At 39.5% G+C, this 21,500-nt stretch overlaps 1 protein-coding gene across 4 annotated transcripts in view; it reads right to left on the bottom strand.

Moving 5' to 3' along the window:
* TENM2 (teneurin transmembrane protein 2) overlaps window positions 1-21,500 on the bottom strand; it is a 984,758-nt gene that overhangs the window by 375,930 nt on the left and 587,328 nt on the right. The gene's annotated exons all lie outside the window — the stretch shown is intronic.

Genomic DNA, 21,500 nt, shown 5'->3' with positions numbered 1-21,500 from the left:
TGGGTGCAGCACACCAACATGGCACAAGTATACATATGTAACAAACCTGCACGTTATGCACATGTACCCTAGAACTTAAAGTATAATAATAAAATTTTTAAAAAAATGCAAAATCTCTCTCAGCATTTCTCATTGTCTTTTCTTCCCCTCTCCCTTCATTCCTCTCTCTCTTCTCTTCCATTCTTTTATTCCCATTTGCCTCTCTTCCCTGAAATCCAGACCCAAACTTTCAGCTGCCTGTTGGATATGACCATGGAGCCAATCCACGCCTTTTCATATTCAAATTTATTTCCCATCCCCACCTCAAACAAAGATCTCCTTCCCTCCCAATCTCCATTCTTGCTTTCCCTAAGAAGGGCCTCATCATTCTAGCCACGCTCAAGAACCCAAAGCTATCTTTGACTCCTCCTTCTCCTTTCCCTCCACTTTCATCCAGCCTATGAGCTCTCTACCTTCTTTCCTGTTGAAGTCTCTGGTGACCCCTATACCCAGTGACTCAGCCTCAGACAAGGTTCTCCTTAATGCTGAGAGCCTGGTTTAGGTCTTGCAGTAATCAGCTAAATATCTGTACATCCCCAGTCTCTCTCCCCCAGCTCCTCTTACACTTGCTTCCATATGAACTCTTCCTCAAGAGCATCTGGGCAGCTTTTAAACACTGTGGTGTCCAGGCTGCTGCCTGGCCCTATTACATCAGAGTTTCTGGGTTGGCACCCACCCCGGCATTTACATCGTTTTAAACTCCTGAGGTGATTCCAGTGACTGGCCTAAGCTGCCAATTTAAGCTTAAAGGGATAGCTAAGCAAGTCCAAGCTACTAGATCAGTGCTTCTCAGACTTTAGCATATATTAGACTCATTGGAAAGCTGGTTAAACCACAGCTTTATTGGCCCCACCCCTAGAATTTCCAATTCCCTAGGTCCAGGGAAAGGAGAGAGGTAGAGTGCTGAGGACTTGCCTTTCTAACTATTTTCCAGGGGCTGGTGATGTTGTTTTTCTGTGGGGACCAAAATTTGAGAATCACAGCAGTAAATTATTCTCTTTATTGGAAACATCCGAAGGTGGTTTATGGAGAGGAAAACCACATTCACTAGGTTTGGGTAAACTAAGGAGTCCTAAGCAATGCTATGGCAAAGGGTTCCTGAATGGCAAACCCAGATCAGCAAGAGATAGGAGGAAGTCACATCTTCTGTGTGCAAATCCCTTGCCTCTCCAATCACTTTGCCCACCATGAAGGGGCTGGAGTTCGTGCTGCTTCCAATGTTTAAGGTGGTAGCAGGTGCCCAGCAGATGCAAAAAAAAAAAAAAAAAATAATAATAATAATAATAATAATTACTATGGATTATCCAACTCAAATTCCCAGGCTCATAAATTTAGTTCTCCGTTTCTTTCTCTCCATACCATCCTACCTATATCTACCTACTTAGCTATCAATCTATATATCTGTATATCTTTCTTCTAAAATAAGGACCCTTTGACAAACCTGAGGCAGCACTCACAAATGGAGCAAGGACTGTGGATGCTGATGGGACTACGGCTGGAATATCCCATTACTGGGAAAAATGCGGCTTCTTTTCTTTCATTTCATTTAGGTTTTAAAGGTAATTGTGACCTGGCAGGCAGATAAGTCTGTATTCAACATCTCCTGACAGGGATCATTGTAAATAGCATCCCTTATTCTCCAGGGTGTATAGCAAGAAAGGAAGATGATGCATGCACGCTGGAATGGGGTTTATAAATCTTTTTAAGACCTGATTTTTTCCTACTTTTTCTAAGCATCTGTGTTACAACCAGCTCTTTAGCTAATATTGTTTTTGTGCCAAAAAGCAAAGTTTACCAGGGCTGTCTTGATTGTGAGCACTTTATAATTACAAGAGAAGGACAAGTCTCTGAATTCTGAGCAGGAGGGAAAAAAAAGGTACCAGTTCAGCTAATGGCACAAATGAGACATAAGAGCCAAATGAAAGAGTAGAAATAGTGCGGGTCCTCATTGCTTGCTAAATTGGAGGAAAAATCCTACAAAGCTAAACTAAATCAGCTCATCAGTCAGCCCTTACTCATATTCTAAAAGTGTGGATTAATCAGGAAGCGAGGGGAGAATGGAACAGGGCTTCTGCCTCCCATTCTTTGAAGCGTGATAGAATGATGAGCCTCACATTATAAGCCTTTCTGCCATCGTAGACCAACCAAGTTAAGCTCATTTTGGGTGGTTATAAAGATTCATGCAGCAATTATTTAGAGACTTGCACATGCACCCTTTAATCAGGCTGGGGAAACGCACATGCTAGCTATTTTCTGGACGTTTTAGCAAAGAGGAAAAAGCAAGCATGATTCTAAAGGCAATTCCTCTCTAACAGCTTTTGGAGTTTCCACTTCCCAGCTTCTATCCCAGCACTCTTTGAGGTGACTAAGAGAACCATCTGTAAAAATATCCATAAAGGTATTGCGAGGTTGATAATGGCACCTACTTTGCTTCCCATCTTTGACTCTCCTACCAGAGTTATTATAAATGGAGCGACCTTTCCCTCTTTGCTGTTTCAGGACTTCTTTCTATGTCTCCATGCTTTTTAATAAGAGCACATTTCCACCTTTTTATTGAATTTTAGATTGTAAATGTTTTATTTCTCTTCCTAGAGAACAGATTCAGTGTTTCAGTACTCTTTGTACTGCCCTCATCAGCCAATACGGTTGCAAAATTATTTATGAAAGGAAAGCATACCTGAAGAATGGTTGGAAGCCACATGTCTTAACCATGAGTTCTCTTAAACATTGCTCTGACTTTTGTATATAATCCATGCAAGGCAGACAAGGGCCTTCTCACAGCCAGATTCCAGCCTTAATCCAGTCATTCCCCTCTGCTAACCTAAATCTGGACACATCTGTGTGCTAGTCTTTCCTTTAGCTATTCAAGCTTTCCCCAAAGGCCCCATGTTTTTTCATGTCTCTATGCCTTTGCACTTGCTGCTGGCATTTCCTGAAATCCTCCACCCCAGCTGACTACTGATCATGATTTAGGATGCCAGTCAGGTGCCATCTCTGTGGGAAGGCTTTCCCCAGTCCCAGCTCTAGCCCAGATGGGGAGGGCCGTGATGTGCCATGCTGGCACTGGGTTGATATCTATCAGACCGCCGACCTGCTGAGTCACAACCATCTCTTTGCTTTTGTTCTTCTTAAAGCCTCATCCACCTCATGGTGCTATTAACTAGACTAAAGTCCCCTTAAGGCCAAGTGTCTGGTCTTAATTATCTCAAATTTCCTGTATGTTACATAATGTCTATAACAGTAGATGCTCAATAAACATTTGTGGAATTGAAATGAATTGTTGAGCTCCCTGTTATCTAGTTCTCTGCATTATCGAAGGCAGTATAAACTAATTGAAAAAGTCTTCAGCTTCTTAAGCTTCTAATAACATTATTGCAAAGATCATTAAACAGGAATCGCCAGGCTTTAAGTCAATGGTTCTCAAAATGTGGGCCCCAGGCCAGAGTAACAGGCATCACCTCGGAGCCTGCTAGAAATGCAAATTTTTGAATCCCAACCCAGACCTATTGAATTAAAAAAAATCTGGTATAGGGCCCAGGAATGTGTATTTTATAAGCTTTGTATGTATTTGAGAGTGAGAACCTCTGCTTTAACTACTTAGAAGTAATATTTTGAGAAGTTGTACATAGCAGTGAGAAGATCAAAGCCATGGGAATCAAGCAGCAATGGTTCAAATCGTAGCTGCTGTGCTTGATTTGATGGTTATGTGCATTTGGTCAAGTTAGCTAAACTCTGTGAGGCTCATTTCCTTCATTAATAAAAGCACCAGAACCAAAGCAAGTGACAAACTTAAAATGCCTAGTACCGTGCCTAGGGCACAGAAACTGCTCAGCAGATGGTGGTTCCTATTTTATTGTTTCCCAAAATATATGCCATCAAAGATTAGTCTCCAAAGTACTCAGAGAAAGAAGAAGGAGGGCGAGGAGGAGGAAAATGCTCCCTGGTCAAATAACTTTGAGAAGTAAAGCCTCTATTCTAATAGAAAATCTCAGTTCACATAAACATATTAAAGGCCCTGAGAAGTTTTACGACTCTGTTTTTCTTAAACTTTGTTTAATTCAGTCTTTTCTAAGTTTTCCTTTCCTTCCTTCCTTCCTTCCTTCCTTCCTTCCTTCCTTCCTTCCTTCCTTCCTTCCTTCCTTCCTTCCTTCCTTCTCCTTTCCACAGTGAGTAGAATAGGCAACCTCTTGGCTTCTAGTAAGTTAGGAGAACAAAACAAAAGAAACATTTTCACCTTGGTTTGGAGTTTTTGATTGTTTGCTTTTTAATTGGAGTTTGGGAAGAAGAAAAACCTCAGTAATTTTTAAATGAAATATTCAATAGTAACATATTAAATATTTGCAAAATATGTATAATAAATTATCAACCACCCAACAGATATTTACTGAGTACATACTAGGTGCAGGGCACTCTTAGGTGTTGAGGATACTGAAAGGGAGGAGGGGAACAAATTTGGATGGGGCAGGGGTATCTAAGGAATGATATTTGCGTCTGGTGAATGACCATACCAGTCACGCAACGATAGGGGGAAAGATTCTGGGCAGACGGAACAGGAAGTAAAAGGCTGTCACAGGAAACAGTTTGGGTGTTTCCAAAGAATGCAAAGAAGTCTAGTGTCACAGAGTAGGGAGAGAAAAGGAGAATGGAAAGAGATGAAGTTATGAATATTAGCCTCTGGCCAAATCACATCACACTAGCCACAATAAATGGTCTGAGTTTTATTCTAAGGGCAATGAAAAAATATTTTATTAAACATGCTGGTTTGGCCTGATTTTTAGGTATGAGAACCTTGTTCTATACTCTGTATCTTCATTGGTAATACCTAGAAACTTCAAAGACCAAAAGAGGAAAGTATTTTTTCTCCATTCATTATCCATCCATCCATCCACCCATCCATCCATCCATCCATTAATCATCTGTGATTTTTGATGTGCCAGGAATGGTGCTTACTGGGTAATGAAGATACAAAGATAAATAAGAAAGCTTCTTCCCTCAAGGAACTGATCATCTATTAAACTTCCTGCAGTGTGAAAGAGGTTTGGTAGATGCATAAATGATTATGCTGCTGCATTGGACTACCTTGCTAGATTTTTCTAGGAGTCATTATTCATAATGGGACTGTGTCTTTGAATGGAAAAACCACTGCAGTACTTTGATTACTGACTACATAAAATGCATGATTTTACTATATTCAAAAGCATGTTAGGCATAATTGCTTGGATCTTAAATTTGTATGAAGTGCAGGAATGAGGGTAATAAGAATGAAAGGCTGACACACCAAACTTAGTTCCTCTGTTACCTATAAGACCTAATCTTGCTTAAGGGTGCATCCCATACTTGAATGATTGTCCTACTATGTAGTTTTAAAAGCCTTTGGAAATTATCTCTTCGTTATTTCATTAAGCAACATTCTTTCTCCCTCTAACAATTTCTTGAACTGCCTCTTATGAAAATAAAAAAAAACTTTTTTGTTTGTTTCCCGTGGCAATGGAAAAAAAGAAAATTCAAGAAAATACTAGCAACGAAGCATATGCTAAGGTAATTTAAGAGTTGTGATAAGCCAAAACGAAAAGATAAACAGCCCCCAGAAACTCACAAAGTTAAAGAGGTTGTTCCTTTTTAAAGAAGTCTAATTGGACACGGCAGGGGTCTTGATCTGTGCGCCTTGTTGTTTTATGAGAGGAATTTTCTACTACAATATAGGAAGTTAAAATCTGCTCAACTTGTCTGATGCTGATTTGCTCACATCTGTCATCCAACCTTGAACTGGTATGACCAATTTTGGAGGGAGTAAGACCTTGGAAATATGCATATATAAACCTTGATCATGAAGGATGTGAATTGTTTTTATGATCTACCAACTCTTTGGCCTGAATAGCTATGGAGTTACCATCCTGTCTGAAATTTCCCTTATTTATCAGAAATAGGGATTTCTGAGCAGCCCAAACCCAGTTACTTACAGGAGGTGCCAATGAAGAATAAAAAGACAGTAAGACACATCGCCGCCAGCAAAATCTCAGAGTTAATGTCAGTCGTAATGAGTTAATCAGGACAAAAGTTCTGAGTTTTGTGGGGAAGAGTGCTGATTCCACTGTTCAGGTGGGACGTTATTGCTATTAATAAACAAACATGATAACTTGCATGTCCGCTTCTCATTGTGCAATGGAGAGGCATTTTTTTTCCACATATTATCTTGAAGTATAATTATCTCTGTGTTATAAATGGTGAAACTAAAACACAGAGAAGTTAATTAAAGAACTTGCCCAGGGTAACAATAGTCCAAATGGGGAAGGGAATAAGGCATAGACTTTGGAGCTCTTAAGAGAGGGTTTTTGCAGAACTATAATCGAGGCAAAATGAGGGCATGGACTTCCAACTTTTCCCCAAGCTTACTAAGTACACACTTTTCAAGCTACTTTGCTAAGCTTGACCTCTGAAACTTACATGGTTTTGAAAATGGAAACACTCCTGTCCCTAAGCAGCTGCACAGTGGATTCTGGATGCACATGCCATGCCATTCTGTGTAAGCTCTCCCCTCATGATCTATGCTTTGGTATACACCTTGACAATGAAGAGTGCTACATTTTTGGTTCTTCACCCAAGAGAGGAAGACCACTCCTCTGCCTTTGTTGAAGTTTGGTTGCATTGTAACATGGGAATGTTTCTTAGAAGACTGACCTAGTTTGATTCAGGTTGTGCAAAACATACTGCTCTAGGCCTGCATACAAGTTGGGCACATATCTCCCATGTATTTATAAAGAACCATATTTGACTTACAAGAACCTGCGCACTATAGGTCATCCATTCTGGAAAATAACTTTTTCAAGTTTAATTTTCCTGGAATTAGAAGTTTTATGAATAATGTGTACGTTTAATGTAGGATTTCTCCTTTCTTCTCGTGAAATGTTGTAATTCAGACCATAATGTGCTTTCAATGCTATATTACAATAAAGAATATGTTATATCACAAGCTCTTTTCAAGTACTTGTGGCATCTGACAACAGAATACAATAAAATATAAATAGAGTTTGCTTAGCATAGGAAATTTCACTTTGTAAAATCTTTGGAATCTTTTCCAAAGCAAGGAGAACTCAATCAAATCCAGGAAGCCTCCGGGTTATTCTGGAAAAAAGGATCTCATGAGTCTGTGCTGCTGTGAGGAAGTGGGCAAGTCAGAGCCAGCAGGTTCTCAGAACTCATCAGTGTCAAACAGAATGCTAGAAGGAAGCCAAGGACCTGACTCAGATGTGATGATAGATCTTCAAACCCAGGCAATGCCCAGCACCTGTGACATGGTGGACACATGATAGGTGTTTAATCAAAATATGCTGACAGTCCACAGCTACTGAGTACCAACCTCAGAACCAGAGGTGAGGTGATCTCCCATGCTGTATACTCCCGTGTCAAACATAAAAACAATAACAAAAACTTGAGTTTGAATTCTGCTTCTAACTCCCTTAGCACTGACCTTGGTGGGTCAGCATAAGCCCCAGCTATGTAATAAGGATATTGGGTCCAGGCTCCCTAAAACTCACCTGACCTTTTCATGGCTCACTTAAACTTCCCTTCCTCCTAATTGTATGTACTTGTTAAGAAGTCCAGCTAGGAAAACATTGAAATGAAGAGTAATTGTAATCAGGAGGCTGAGGCAGGAGAATCACTTCAACTGGGAAGGCTGAGGCTGCAGTGAGTGGAGATTGTGCCACTGCACTCCAGCCTGGGTGACAGAGGGAGACCCTGTCTCAAAAAAAAAAAAAAAAAAAAAGAGTAATTGTGCAAAGGAATCAAAGAATTTGCCTATTAGCAGTTATGATTGTACTTGGTAAATAAATTCATCATTGAGAGTAGAGGTTAGAGGTACCTACTTATCTATATATCTTCATGTAACACAAAACAAGTAAACAACCTATTTTTAAATACATGTGAATAGGGAGACCAGGTCCTGTGAAACACAGAGTACATTAAAAAAGTTTTAAAAAGACTTTGATACTGGAAAGTTTGAGATCATTAGACTAAATATGGTCCACTGGTAAGTCACTTTATCCCTCAAATGGATTATCTGTTAAGTAGAGATAATAATACCTTCTATATCTTCCTCACAGATGGTTGTAGTGGGGATGTAAATGGGTAATACAGATGATAGTGTTTTCTAAAAGTAAAGATGGTATGCCAACATGGAGATGGAGATTATTGTTAATGACATTAGCAGTGGTAACATCATCATCATCATCACCATCATTGTTGCCAACAAGCTAGATAACTGAGATTGAAGATTCAAATGCTACAAAGGCCATGCAAATCTCATACATGAGTAAATTAAAAGATCATGACTGATCTCAAAGGGCAGTCTCTACTGGACTCTAGTGATTTGTGGCCATGACGTAATGCAGGTAGGTATTACTAGTTATGTTATTATTTCAGGAACGATAGAATTATGAGTGTTTATGTACATCTCTTGGTTTTTCAACATTGTCACCTAAGTAAAGCATAATTTAAAAAATAATACCAAGCAGGACAAATCAATTTGGTTTGCAAACTCCTTTGACCAAGGGTCAGATGTTTGCAATCTAAAAGAAAGGACATGATCTTGTTCCTTGAAATAGAAAATATTACACAAACATAAGTGATGATGGTTATTATTTAATATCATTATCCTCACCAATCCAGGAAGGGGCAACAGCTTTAGTTTCCTCCCTTTGGGAGGAAAAAGTTGTTTCTGTGTGTTTTTATAGAGAGGTGACAGACTCGGCGACTCAGCACATCATTGGAAGTGGAATAATGTGTTGTGCCTAGTTCTCAGTCTTTTCCTAGAATCATGATATTTGAAAGTTGGAAAAGAACTTTCAAAACATCTGACTCAAAGCCTCCCAACACTACAAAAGACAAAACAGAGGGCCCAACAGGAGGAGGGACTGCCCAGGGGACACCGTGAGTTTTGGGTAGAATTAGGACTCAGACAGATTCTCTGGCTGCCACCATCTCAGGGCCGTCTCTTTCTTCACCATGGTTTCCTTTCTTGTTTCACAGATTCTTTTTATCTTCTGAACCCTTTCAGCAATTTGAGATCAATGAAGAGCAGCAGAAAAGGCCAAGTTTGCCCAGTGTAATATGACTTTTTCCCCTCCCTGTGAATTATTTTCACAACAGATCCTCCATCTCTTATATTCTAACCAGTTTTCAGTCTTCACGAGAAGGCACGCAGGTTAGTAAAAGAAATCAGAAACCCAGCATCCTAATGTCTTAAACAGGTGGTGTCCCAGCCTATCTCTTTTCATCTTTAAAAGCAAATTGCTTGAACTGAGCTGTAAGACCACGAGAATAACCCACAGAGAAAGAGGGGGAATCACAAACTGGTAAAGATCACTGCTCCTTCAGGAACAAAGTCGCTGATAGGAATGTATCAAAGACAGTGGTTACTACAGAAAGAGCGACAAGTAAAGCAATATTCCAAGCAGATAGAGAGAAAGGGGGGTGGGTAATGGTCAGGCTCCCCAGGGAAACACAAAAGGTCATTGAGATGAAAATAACCTTGGGAACTGGGAACGAGTGCTCCATTACCACAGACGGGAAGAAAACACAGTATCCAATCAGATGGAACAGATTGAAATGCGATCCTAGTCAAGTGTGAATGCCACCGATTGCAGCATGGAATTATTCGGGGAGCTAGCATGCAGGAAGATAGTCCTGTCCCACAGCCCTCCACCCACAGTGGACATCAACACAATTCAAAAGCAGAGGTTCGCAAGTTTATAACTTATGCAAAGGCATCTTTGTAAATCCTAAGTGAGGGTGAGGGGTGGGAAGTCGTGATAAAGATAAATTTGGGGGTCTTTTTCTATAGGGAAACTGACTGCTGAAATGTTAAAAAGGTGCTCTATCATCAGTTTTTTCATTTTTATTTTTATTTATTTATTTATTTATTTTTGTAAGCAAAGGGATGTAATGTCTGCCTTTGGAGTGGAAAAGAGAAAAGAAGAACGATTGATCACTGCATTTTATTGTTAGCTTCCCATGGTTGAGTGTTCACTGATGGAATTGGTTCAACTCCAAGATGCTGTCTTAGTAACAATTATTGTTTTCCACTAAAATATAACCCTAGCAGAAAACATTAATTTAAGTGATAACCGCCTAAATGCTTCAGTATCAGAATGCATGTACCCTCTCATCTTTGGCTTTATAAGCACCAGAAAGGAATAAGGATAATAAGCAACAGAAGTCATAAAACAAAAGATCTGATGGAAAATGACAAAAGATAGAACTGGTATTGGCCCTGGGGGAATCAAATGAAAGGCCGGTGCTAGAATTTTAAAGCACCGCACAAAACAGTTTTTCTATGTTTTAACTAGTTTGCTTGGATTCTAGAGTTTAAATATTAACTACATTGACTTTCTCTGCTTCTGACTTTCTTTACCATTCCTGTTGCACTATGCCATCATCCAGAAATGCCTTCTTCATTCTCTGTCTCTCCTACTGCAGATAGAGGGAGCTAGCCTGTGAGCTAGGGTCTACGTGCACTATTTTCTTGGACCATTCTTTGGATATTGCAAATAACCTCCGCATACCTTTCCTCCATCCTGTGACTGCATGCACTATTTGTTAATTCACCTAATATTTATTAAGCATCTGCTATGTGCCAGGCTCAGTGCTAGCTAAATGCATAGAATGAAATGAGACACAAGGGAAATAGGGTTTTCGCCTTCAAAGAACTTAAATCTAATGGAGAATACAGTCGAGAAGCATGGTGGGTTCAATAATAGAGAAGACCTGGGGAGCTACTTCTAGTAGCTCTATCCTGCTGAGTATTCAATTGGATTCTGTTGTGGGTTGAGTTGTGTTTCTCCAAAAGATATGAAGTCCTGACTCCTGATAGCTGGGAATATGACCTTATTTGGATTTTGTGAAGTTATTTGCAGATTTAATTCAAATAAATTTATCCTCAATTATGGTGAGTCCTAAATGCAATAATTGGTATCTCTATAAGGAGAGAGAGTTCAAGACTGACAGACACACGCAGGGAGAAGACGGCCACTAGAAGATGGAGGCAGGGGCTGGAGTTATGCTGCCACAACCAAAGAATGCTAAGCATTGCTGGCAGCTACCACCAGTTAGAAGAGGCAAGGAAGGACTCTTCTCTAGGGCATTTGGAAGGAGTATGGTTTGGAACTTGTAGCCTCTAGAACTGTAACAGAATAATATTTAGTCGTTTTCAGCCACCTAGTTTGTGGTACTTTGTTAGGGCAGCTCCAGCAAACGAATCCATACACTAAGCCTATGCATTCCCTAGGATTGTAGCTATACCCCACAAAATGTTTATCAGTGGAAGCAACTATGACCAAGGCAACATCAACTCAGGATAGCAGCTACTAAACAAATGAAGAAAGAACTATTATTCTGGATTCACATCTCTCTGTCCTTTCCACGGAAGACGAAGGTTAGACAAACACACTTCTTTTCTCATCATGCCCTACGGTATTTTTTCTGTTCTTTCTAAATGTGATCACACCCACAACCACAGATGGTCTCAGATCTAAAAACATTACAGTGACCTGCAGTCAACAGGCCCAAATTTGAAGGACTTGGTAGGGGCTGCTGCCACCTTTTTGTTGTCCCACTCTAACATTGTCCTACTTAAGTTAGATCAATAAGGAGCTAGCTCTTGAGCTTATCTCTACCTGCACCATGCTAAGTTAGATCAATAAGGAGCTAGCTCTTGAGCTTATCTCTACCTGCTAAGGGACACAAAAAGACCAGAGAAATGACCCTTGTCTTTAAGTGGTGACAATTTGATATTGACACAAGTGACTTATATGCATGAAACACCAAGAGAATATTACAAATCAGAATGCAATGAGGTGCTAAATTGAATAAGGCAGACTATAAGGCTGTTCTGTAATTCTGCAAAAGGAAAGCTCTAGTTGGGCTGAGTTGGTTGGGAAAGCTCTGAGGAAATGATGGTACCTGTGCTTAGATGGACACTGGATTAGAAACGAGGAGGAACAGTAGTCATGATATCTTCTCTGTTCTCATGCCATCCTAAGCTGTGTTGGGATAAAGAGCTAAAGCCCCAACAACTCCACAGGGCTCCCTAATCAACAGAGGCAGATACAGACAAATCTGCGGGTTTGACGCAATTGCTCCAATGCCTAACTACTCAGGTTCACAGCACCTGATGTCATTTCAAACACATCGGCCCTGATCAATACATACTTGTTGAATAAAATCTATCTGAGAGAAGTAAATAACTACTATTTTGGGGTTTTAACATTGTATTAAGTGTTTTGCATGCCCAATCTCCTGTAAATGTTTTCTTTTCATCAGAAGAAAAAGTGCACAAAGTTTAAAGAAATAAATCTTTCTATAACATTCAGTTCAAAAATAGCAATCTTCTCCCATCACCGCCAATTTCTTCCTTCCCAGCAGCAACCACATTTACCTTTTTATAGCTAATTATTTTGGCATTTATCTCGAGTCCTATAAATAACATGCTTTGCTGCTATTTTTTGCATTTTCCATTTTATTTCATAACTTCTTGCATTATCTAGTAACTTCTTACTATAAAAGATGCAGGTCTTGGCTTTTCCCTCTACCTGCCCAGCCCACATATCCTCTCATCCTTCTGATTTAATAGCTAAGTCATTATTCAATGTTTACATTACTATGGCTGTGTAAATGCTATTCAGAGCTGGGCCATGCAGTAAATGATGACTACATTTTATTTCTTGAATGTGTTTTTTTCTGGAATTGTCTTTTAAAAATTCACTTAAATTTCTACATACTTATCACTGTGGAGACTAATTTCTTTGGGTCAAGTTCTTGTACTGCTTAATAACTATGTATCCTATGGCAAATTACTTAACCTCACTGTGCCACAGTTTTCCCACCTGTACAACGGGGCTAACGATCCCAACTCACAGCGTAAAGGTCCCCATGTCCTCCAGTCAAAACACCACCAGGCAGGAGCACACTGTGGCCTAACACAGTTGATTAACTCATGAGGGAGAAGACACACAAGGGGAGCCAGAAGGGTGCTTCAGTAAGAGTGTTAGAAAGGGCTTGTGGGCTGGGTGCAGTGGCTCATGCCTGTAATTCCAACACTTTGGGAGGCAGAGGTGGGCGGATCACCTGAAGTCAGGAGTTTGAGGCCAGCCTGTCCAACACGGTGAAACCCTGTCTCTACTAAAAATACAAAAATTAGCCGAGCGTGGTGGCACATGCCTGTAATCCCAGCTACTCGTGAGGCTGAGGCAGTGGAATTACTTGTGCCCGGGAGACGGAGGTTGCAGTGAGCCAAGATCATGCCACTGTACTCTAGCCTGGCCAACAGAGCGAGACTCTGTCTCAAAGAAAAAACAAAACAAAACAAAAAACAAAAAAACAGTAGTTACCCCATTTTAGCCTAGAGAGAGGGGTGTTTTGTATTTTTGTTGTTTGGACAGTGACTTTGGTTTTGTCTGTATTGAGGCAAGATCATGGTGTGGTCTTCTTGTCATCTTATTTTATGTCACCACAACCATGGAGTGGCCTCGTGCTGGTGTTCTGTAAGATTGTATATGTTCAGTAGGAGAACACTACAGCCTAGCTGTGAGTGACAAGCCACCTCCTAATGCACCTAAGCCTAGTTTTTATTGTCAGGTCTGTTCCCAGAAGCAAGAGCTGCTTTTCTCTTTCCCATTGGTGAGGATTAAATGAATTACCATTTGTAAAAATTTAGAAAAATGGCTGCCATAGTATAAATAAATACTTTAACAGTATTTGTTGCATGACACCAAAAGCATAGACAACAAAAGTAAAAATAGATATGTTGGACCACACCAAGATTAAAAACCCTTACACATCAAAGGACACCATCAAAGAATGAAAAGATAACCTATGGGATAGGATAAAATATTTGCAAATCACCTATCTGATAAGCAATTGGTATCCAGAATATATAAAGAACTCCTACAACTCAACAATATCAACAAAAAACAAATGATCTGTTTAAAAATTAGGCAAATGACTTGAATAGACATTTCTTCAAAGAAGATATAAAAACAGGCAATAAGCACATGAAAAGAACTAATCATTAGGGAAATGCAAATCAAAACCATGAAGAAATACCATTTCACACCAATTGGATAGCTGTTATCAAAAACACAGAAGGTAACAAGTATTGGAGAGGATGTAGAGAGATTGGAGCCCTTGTGTATTGCTGGTGGGAATGTACAGTGGTGCAGACACTGTACAAAACAGCACGTTAAATCTTTAAAAAATTAAGTATAGAATTACTGTATGATTCCATGATTCCACTTTTGGTGACACATCCAAAAGAGGTCAAAGCAGATGCTCAATTATTTGTATACCAATATTCCTAGCAGCATTATTCACAATAAACAAAAGCTAGAAACCACCCAAGTGTCTAGTAAGGGAGGAGTGAATAAACAAAATGTGGTATATAGGGAAAATTGAATAGTTTTCAGCTTTAAAAGGAAGAAAATTCTGTCCTGTAGAATTACATGCTACAACATGGATGAAACTTGAAGACATTATGCTAAGTGAAATAAGTCCATCACAAAAGGACAAACACTATGTAATTTTATTGATATGAGGTACTTAGACACAAATTCACAGAGACAGAAATAAAATAGTGATTGCCAGGGGCTGAGGGAAAGGGAGTTAGTGTTTAATGGGTATAGAGTTTCTGTTGAGGAAGATGAATATGTTTTAGAGATGGATGGTTGTGATGGTTGCATAACAATGCGAACATACTTAAAGCCATAGAACTGTACACTTAAAAATAGTGTAAATGGTAATTTCATGTTATATATATTTGCCCACAATAGAACATTGTTGTTAAATTAGAAAGCAAGTACTCTCTAACCCAATCATTGCTTCAATTGTCTAAGCCTCTTTTAACGGTGTTTAGATGTATCAGAATGTCATTTAAATATTTATAACAGCTTTAGGACTAGTAGACACTTATTAATGTTTTACAGATAAAAATACTGAGGTATAGATTAAGTAAGTTGCTCAAGATTATAGTGTTAGAAAGTGGCTGACCTATGATTTGAATCTATGTAGTGTGGATGTCAGAGTCTACACTCTTCATGATTATTTTGGATACGGGTCTAAGAGATGTACCCAGGGCTGGGGCTATAATTTCTGTTGAAACTGCCCACTGGTAAAATAAGGAAATCCTTTGATTCAACCCAAGAATTAAGACATCTCTAACAAGGGACTGGGGACACTTTTAAAAATGACTATTGAATATTATGCAGGAAGCTAGTTAGAATTGAATCTACTCTTTAAGAGAATTTGGGAGAAGCTGAAGTTCTGGGTAAAAATTACTAGGGCAGGAACTGTTAAGATATCAGTTGTAGTTCCCAGTCTCTGGGCTTGCCTAGGACATCTTTTTGTATGTACCAAGCAGCCAGGGACAGAAATGGAGAGATAGAATGTACACAATGTCTATTGACCCTGAGAATTTTGTCAATATCGACATTATTTGCTGAGAAAGAGCAGTTCTCTGCCATCTGTCACTTCCATGCTGTGCATCTCTAAAGGAATTACCTGTCCATCTTGATTGTGTGCTCATTTGCACCATGGTGCAGAAGAGTGGTCCTGACTCTAGTTGGGCTGGAAATTGCTGGACCTACAAACTACACGTGTGTGTGTGTGTGTGTGTGTGTGTGTGTGCGCGCACACGTGCTCATGTGCAGTATTTGTCTGTTTCAAGAAGGCACAAAGGAAAAGAAGAAAAAGTCTAATCTCTATTTGCTATATTGCTAGGCAAGTTAACAATGCCGAGAGAGTCCTGAGGAATATTTGTTCCCAATTATTGGGATGGGAGATCTTGTTTAGGAGGCCAGGCTAAGGGTCTTTGGGAGCCCAAGTTTGTGTTGGTGGAGCTGTACTTTCTCTCCTTGATGGGATTGCCATCAACATTTTCAGCCAAGTGTTATAACATCCCAAAACCACTCTTCTCAACTTTTGCATGTAAGTTACAAGGATCTGTTTTGCATGACTGTGTAGGCCTTAGTTTTGACAATGTCCCAGATATTGGGATGAAATCCACACTATACAGCCTCTAACATTGGGACAGCTTGGTCCAGCTAGATACAAGGAGCTTACAGACACAAGAATACTAGAACAAGAGGCCTTTTAAGTCAATGCTCAATCTAATCAGATAGGGAAACTGAGGTTCATGATGATTGATATGGTTTGGCTGTGTTCCCACTCAAAATCTCATCTTGAATTGTAATTCCCATAATCCCCACATGTCAAGGGTGGTACCAGGTGGAGGCAATTGGATCACGGGGCAGTTTCCTCCATGCTGTTCTCATGATAGTGAGTCTCACGAGATCTGATGCTTTCATAGGCATCTGGCATTACCCCTGTTTGCACTTCTCCTTCCTGCTGCTTTGTGAAGAAGGTGCCATTCTTCCTTCTTCTTCTGCCATCATTCACCTTCTGCCATGATTTTACATTTTCTTAGGCCTTCCCAGCCATGTAGAACTGTGAGTCAATTAAATCTCTTTCCTTTATAAATTACCCAGTGTTGGGTGTTTCTTCATAGCAATGTGAGAACAGACTAATACAATGATTGAATGACCTGACAAAAATCATGCTGTGAATCAGGAGCAGTGTGAAGAAAATTCAAGTTCTCCAACTTTCACTTTAGAGCTTCCCCACTACATTAATGGTTCCAAGACTTGTCAGAGCACAGGCTTCACCTGAAGGGAATGGTAAATGCAGAGTTCCTTAGCCCCTCCTGAGCTTAGGGAATCAGAATCTCCAGGGAAAGTGTCTGGGGATATGTGTGTTTGCCAAACAGTGAGCATGAAGAGTATTTTGTGATGCCGTATTTAGTTTTAAGAAATCTTTAAAAAATTGTAACCCGCGCCCTTTAATACAATGCTTTCACTGTCTGTTGTATATCTCAATCAGCCAAACAAATATTCTGAGGTTAACATTTAACAGAGGAGTGAAGAGAAAAGTCTCTGCAATTAGGAAGGTTAAAGTTGAAGCCGAAATCCTTCCCTTTCCAGCTTTATGACTTTGGTACGTTACTTAACCTCTTTGTGACATGGTTTTGTCATCTATAAAATGGGTATGATGATAATCCTTGATGCATTGGGAGGTGGGGGGCACCAAATACAAGTACATAAAGAAAGTCATATTAAGTACTTAGCATACTAACTAGCGTTGAGGGAGAAAAAGGTCCATGAGCTGAGACCCCAAGTCCTTTGTGGTTCTGCATTTGGGGCAAGAGAGATGGCTGTTTCTGTGACCTCTACAGAAAAGATAACATGCTGGACTTAGCCTGTACTATCCAGTGGGCCTAGAACCCACCCAGAGGAGAGGCAGCTGGAACCAGACCTCTGCCTGGATGCCAGGAAGGAGCCACAGGTAGTTTGGAATGTCTGAACCAGACATCCAAGGGACTTGGGGAAGAACCTGGAGTCAAAGTGGCTCATGCACAGTACAGATCCAACATGGGAAAGTGAATGACGTTTGCACTTGATATCCTGACCCCAAAATCAAGAGTGAAAAATAAAGGTGGTTACTATAGACACTCATTCATTTATTTAACAAATACTTAGTGAGTGTCTACTATGAATCTGTCACCAGGGAAACTGCAGTGGAGGTCCCTGAAGAATGAAGTGATGCTGGGAGGAGGAAGAAAAGCTGATAAAGAGCACAATAAGCAGTTAAAATGCAGAACATTAGGAGAAGTGGGATAAACAATCACAGGATGTACAATGACTTTTGTAAAAAAGAGCAAGATAGTATTATCAGCACCGTACAATCATCAATGTGCATAAGAACTGCTGTGAGCTATTCAGGGAATCCTAAATTAAATTAAATTACAATGGGCATAATCTGCTTAGGGAGGCAAGAAAATTTACAACATCTCAGAAAAAAATTTCTTTCTAAAACCTAAGATATATAAGGAGAAGAAGTTTCATTAAGTTAAAAATATTGACTTCTTCCTCATCCCAAATCCAGCCCCATGGATGGATCCTTGGGACCAGATGAGTGAGGCTGTCCTGAAGTTTTCATGAGAGGATATCAAGTCTAACCTCCATGTGGCTGTCAGGACAGATCTATAACACAGAACATCTGCTTTTTGGGTCCTGAATGGTGACTTTAACCTCAAAGTCTGCTAATTCCCATAAAACTTCAGATATGAGCAATGATATTTAAGGTCTGTTGCCTATAGGACATGAAATTTACATGGTCCCTTAGTAGAACTAAGGTTTGTCTATCGATCAAGTTTTGCCCTTGGACTGTGCAAATATTGGACATTTGTAGAATTGTTTTTACATGGAAAATGTGTTCTATGTCTTATTTAGAGGGAGGTTACAAGGAATTTTGACAGGAAATTAGCATATGTATTATATGATGTTACTAAGAATCCAGTCATCTGGATACACACATGAGCTCCTTTATGACCAACTTCTTTCTGGCCTCATTGTGAGGATTCACAGAATTTCCCTGAAATGACTGATTTGCTTTTATCTCATGGGGTGTTACGTATCTTCTTTTCCCTATGTTTCCCTTTTTGCTTTGGTTGCTAGGAAGCTTAAAATCAAGTTCTCTATCTTAAATAATGGAATAGGACTTTATACATTTGAGCATATATGTATACCTTCCCCCCTAAATTTTTCCTTTACCTTTATTGTATCATCTAATTATAGCTTAATTTTTTTTTAAACAATTGTTGGCTGGGCGTGGTAGCTCACACCAATGATCCTAGCACTTTGGGAGGTGGAGGTGGGTGGGTCATTTGAGGCCAGGAGTTCGAGAGCAGCTTGGCCAACATGGTGAAAACTCATTTCTACTAAAAATACAAAAATCAGCCGGGTATAGTGGTGTGCACCTGTAATCCCAGTTACTAGGGAGACTGAGGCATGAGAATCACTTGAACCTGGGAGGCAGAGGTTGCAGTGAGCCAAGGTCACACCATTGTACTCCAGCCTGGATCAACAAGACTTTGTCTCAAAAAAAAAGTAACAATTGTTATAAGCTGTTACATATGAGGGGGGTGTAAAAAAGGAATGAAAGAAAGAATGAATGAATGAATGAATCTCATTTGTTTTATGATGCCTGATAAATTAGACAGGCAATTTATTGATCTTAGGCAACCCCAAAGCCTGCTGATTTTGATATTCTATTTTCATTTAGAATTAACTAAGACATTGCTCTTTTAAAAAGGGTCAAGTCACCCTTCATGTGCTCAGTTACAAACAGAGACTCTCTGATTGGGACAGCTCTTTTGCCACATAAGCTCTATCAAAATGTCCTGGTTAGGGCATCTTGGTTACTACATTTCTTATGTGTATAGTTTGATGCTACTAATGAGTGTTCAAAGCCCCTTTATTTAAACTTTAAAGAAAACTAAAATTCAATGTTTCACAGGTAGAGGAAAGCCAGTGCTTTTAGAAGATAATGTGGTTGCTTGTCTATTTTCTGCATCATATGCTGAGAGCAAACTGTAAACTGTATTCTGATTTGGAAGGTAGCCTCATTCTTCCATCTGCAGGAGCCTCCATTATGCTGCTGCTGGGATCTAGATTTTTTTTTTCCAGATGAGTTGTTTCATAGGATTTGAAATTATGCTTCTGTATACAAGAAACATCTCTGGAGTAACCTGCTCTGGCAGAAGGTCAGAACACAGAATGAGCCACTCGCTGGAGCTCAGCTATCTGAAAGAAAATGCTTAAGGGGGAGAGAAACATCACTCCTGTAAACATCTCACTAACTGTACCTGGGTATCTGCTTGATTGGCATAGATTGAGGGTTAGAGCAATTTGGCTCCAAAGGTGGCAAGGTTTGAGTACCGTCCAGTAAAGAATGCACTGCTGTCATAGAAAATAATGACACTCAAGCCATAAAGATGAAGCTTTGTTGTTGCTTTGAGGAGTTTTCACATTGGGGAAAAACATTTTAGTTCCTGTAGTTTATGTCCTGTTTGTTTCTAAAGAGCAGGTGTTCCGTGGGCAGAAACTGTGTACTGTGACCCTCCTAATGATGGGCTTCACCGACATCAAATAATAACAGCAACTGTAAGAGGAGAGCAGGAAATAATGTTTTACTGTCGTGTATCGGCTGATGTATTGGAAAGTGTTTTATTTCACCTAAGAAAGAGACACAGACCAAAGTAGTACCAGATTCTCAGAACACAGGGTCATTGCCAAGAGACAAATTTAAAAAATTCTGTGTAATTAACCAACTAAACGCAACACACCCAAACACATGGCCACTTTGTTTGTGCTGTGACACCTCCTGAAAAATTCAGCCCCTTTCATCAGACTCAATTCAAAACACTCAGACACAGCTCTGCACTTTGCATCTTCCATGTCAAACTCTATTTTCAATCCTTTATGTCAAATTTAAATTCATGGCAACTGCATTCAGATCTTGATAGAATCCCCAATTTGCCCTTAAATCCATTCCACAAGAAACACACACACACACACACAGATGTGAGCACACGCACACTCGAACTTGATTTGCTCTCATTTTAGCTAAGCCAGAGTCCAGAATTTCAAATGACTGCCTGTTGACCGGAGCTTTAACAAACTCTCTGATGATAAGTACCTGCTGAAAACAAGGGTATTGCACAATTGGGTCTTCATCCCCTCAGTTGAAGAAATCATATCAGCACAGCTCCTGTTTGGGATGAAAATGGACCCTTAAATTTTCTGTGGCATTTTCTCCTGTTACTGAAGCTTAAATCGCTATCAGTCTTAAGTGAGCTGAACAAATTGGTGTGAGTGATGAAAAATGGATAAGTTTGATTCTGAACACACAGATCTGTTGTGTCCACCAAAATGAGGTCTTGATTAGGCATAAAGCTGACATAAATATCCTATCAACAAGTTTCAATCTGATACACTGTCCAAAAGAAAGGAAATCACTCACTGCATTATTGCTAAGAAAACATTCCAGATGGCCTCAAGATATGAACTGACCTCTCTTATGGAAATCATCATTGCCTGGGTATCCATATATGCATAAAAGGATATAGTTTTTAAAAGCTCATTTTATCCCTAATAATTGTCTGTTTTTAAAAAGCTATCAGCAGGTGCACCTCATTTCAAAAGCCTCTTGTCCTTCATAATACAATATTCATCACGATTACATAGTATGAAATAAAAAGCAGCAAAACATAAGTGAAGGTAGTTCAATTAAATGCAACATAATCTCTGCAGCAAAAAAGGGCTCTGTAGCTAAAATCAGGTTCTGATGAAAGTAAAAAGGGAATATATTTCCACATATTTTTAATTATATAGAATTTCCTCAAACATGATTTTTCATAATATATTCCATTAAGTTAACATCATATTTGAAGAAAGAGCATTTTCCGATTTCATTTTAAGCCTGATTTTGAGCAATTACAGTGTCATTGTTCCACGGTAGAAAGGTTGAATTCATTTACTGTGTGGTTATGCTAGTTATGATTGATGTCTCTTCTC

Source organism: Colobus angolensis, unplaced genomic scaffold (assembly GCF_000951035.1).
Source record: "Colobus angolensis palliatus isolate OR3802 unplaced genomic scaffold, Cang.pa_1.0 Scaffold27, whole genome shotgun sequence".
In the NCBI taxonomy this organism is placed as follows: domain Eukaryota; kingdom Metazoa; phylum Chordata; class Mammalia; order Primates; family Cercopithecidae; genus Colobus; species Colobus angolensis.
Note: the sequence above shows the minus strand (reverse complement) of the source record. Positions and strands in the feature narration are given on the sequence as shown.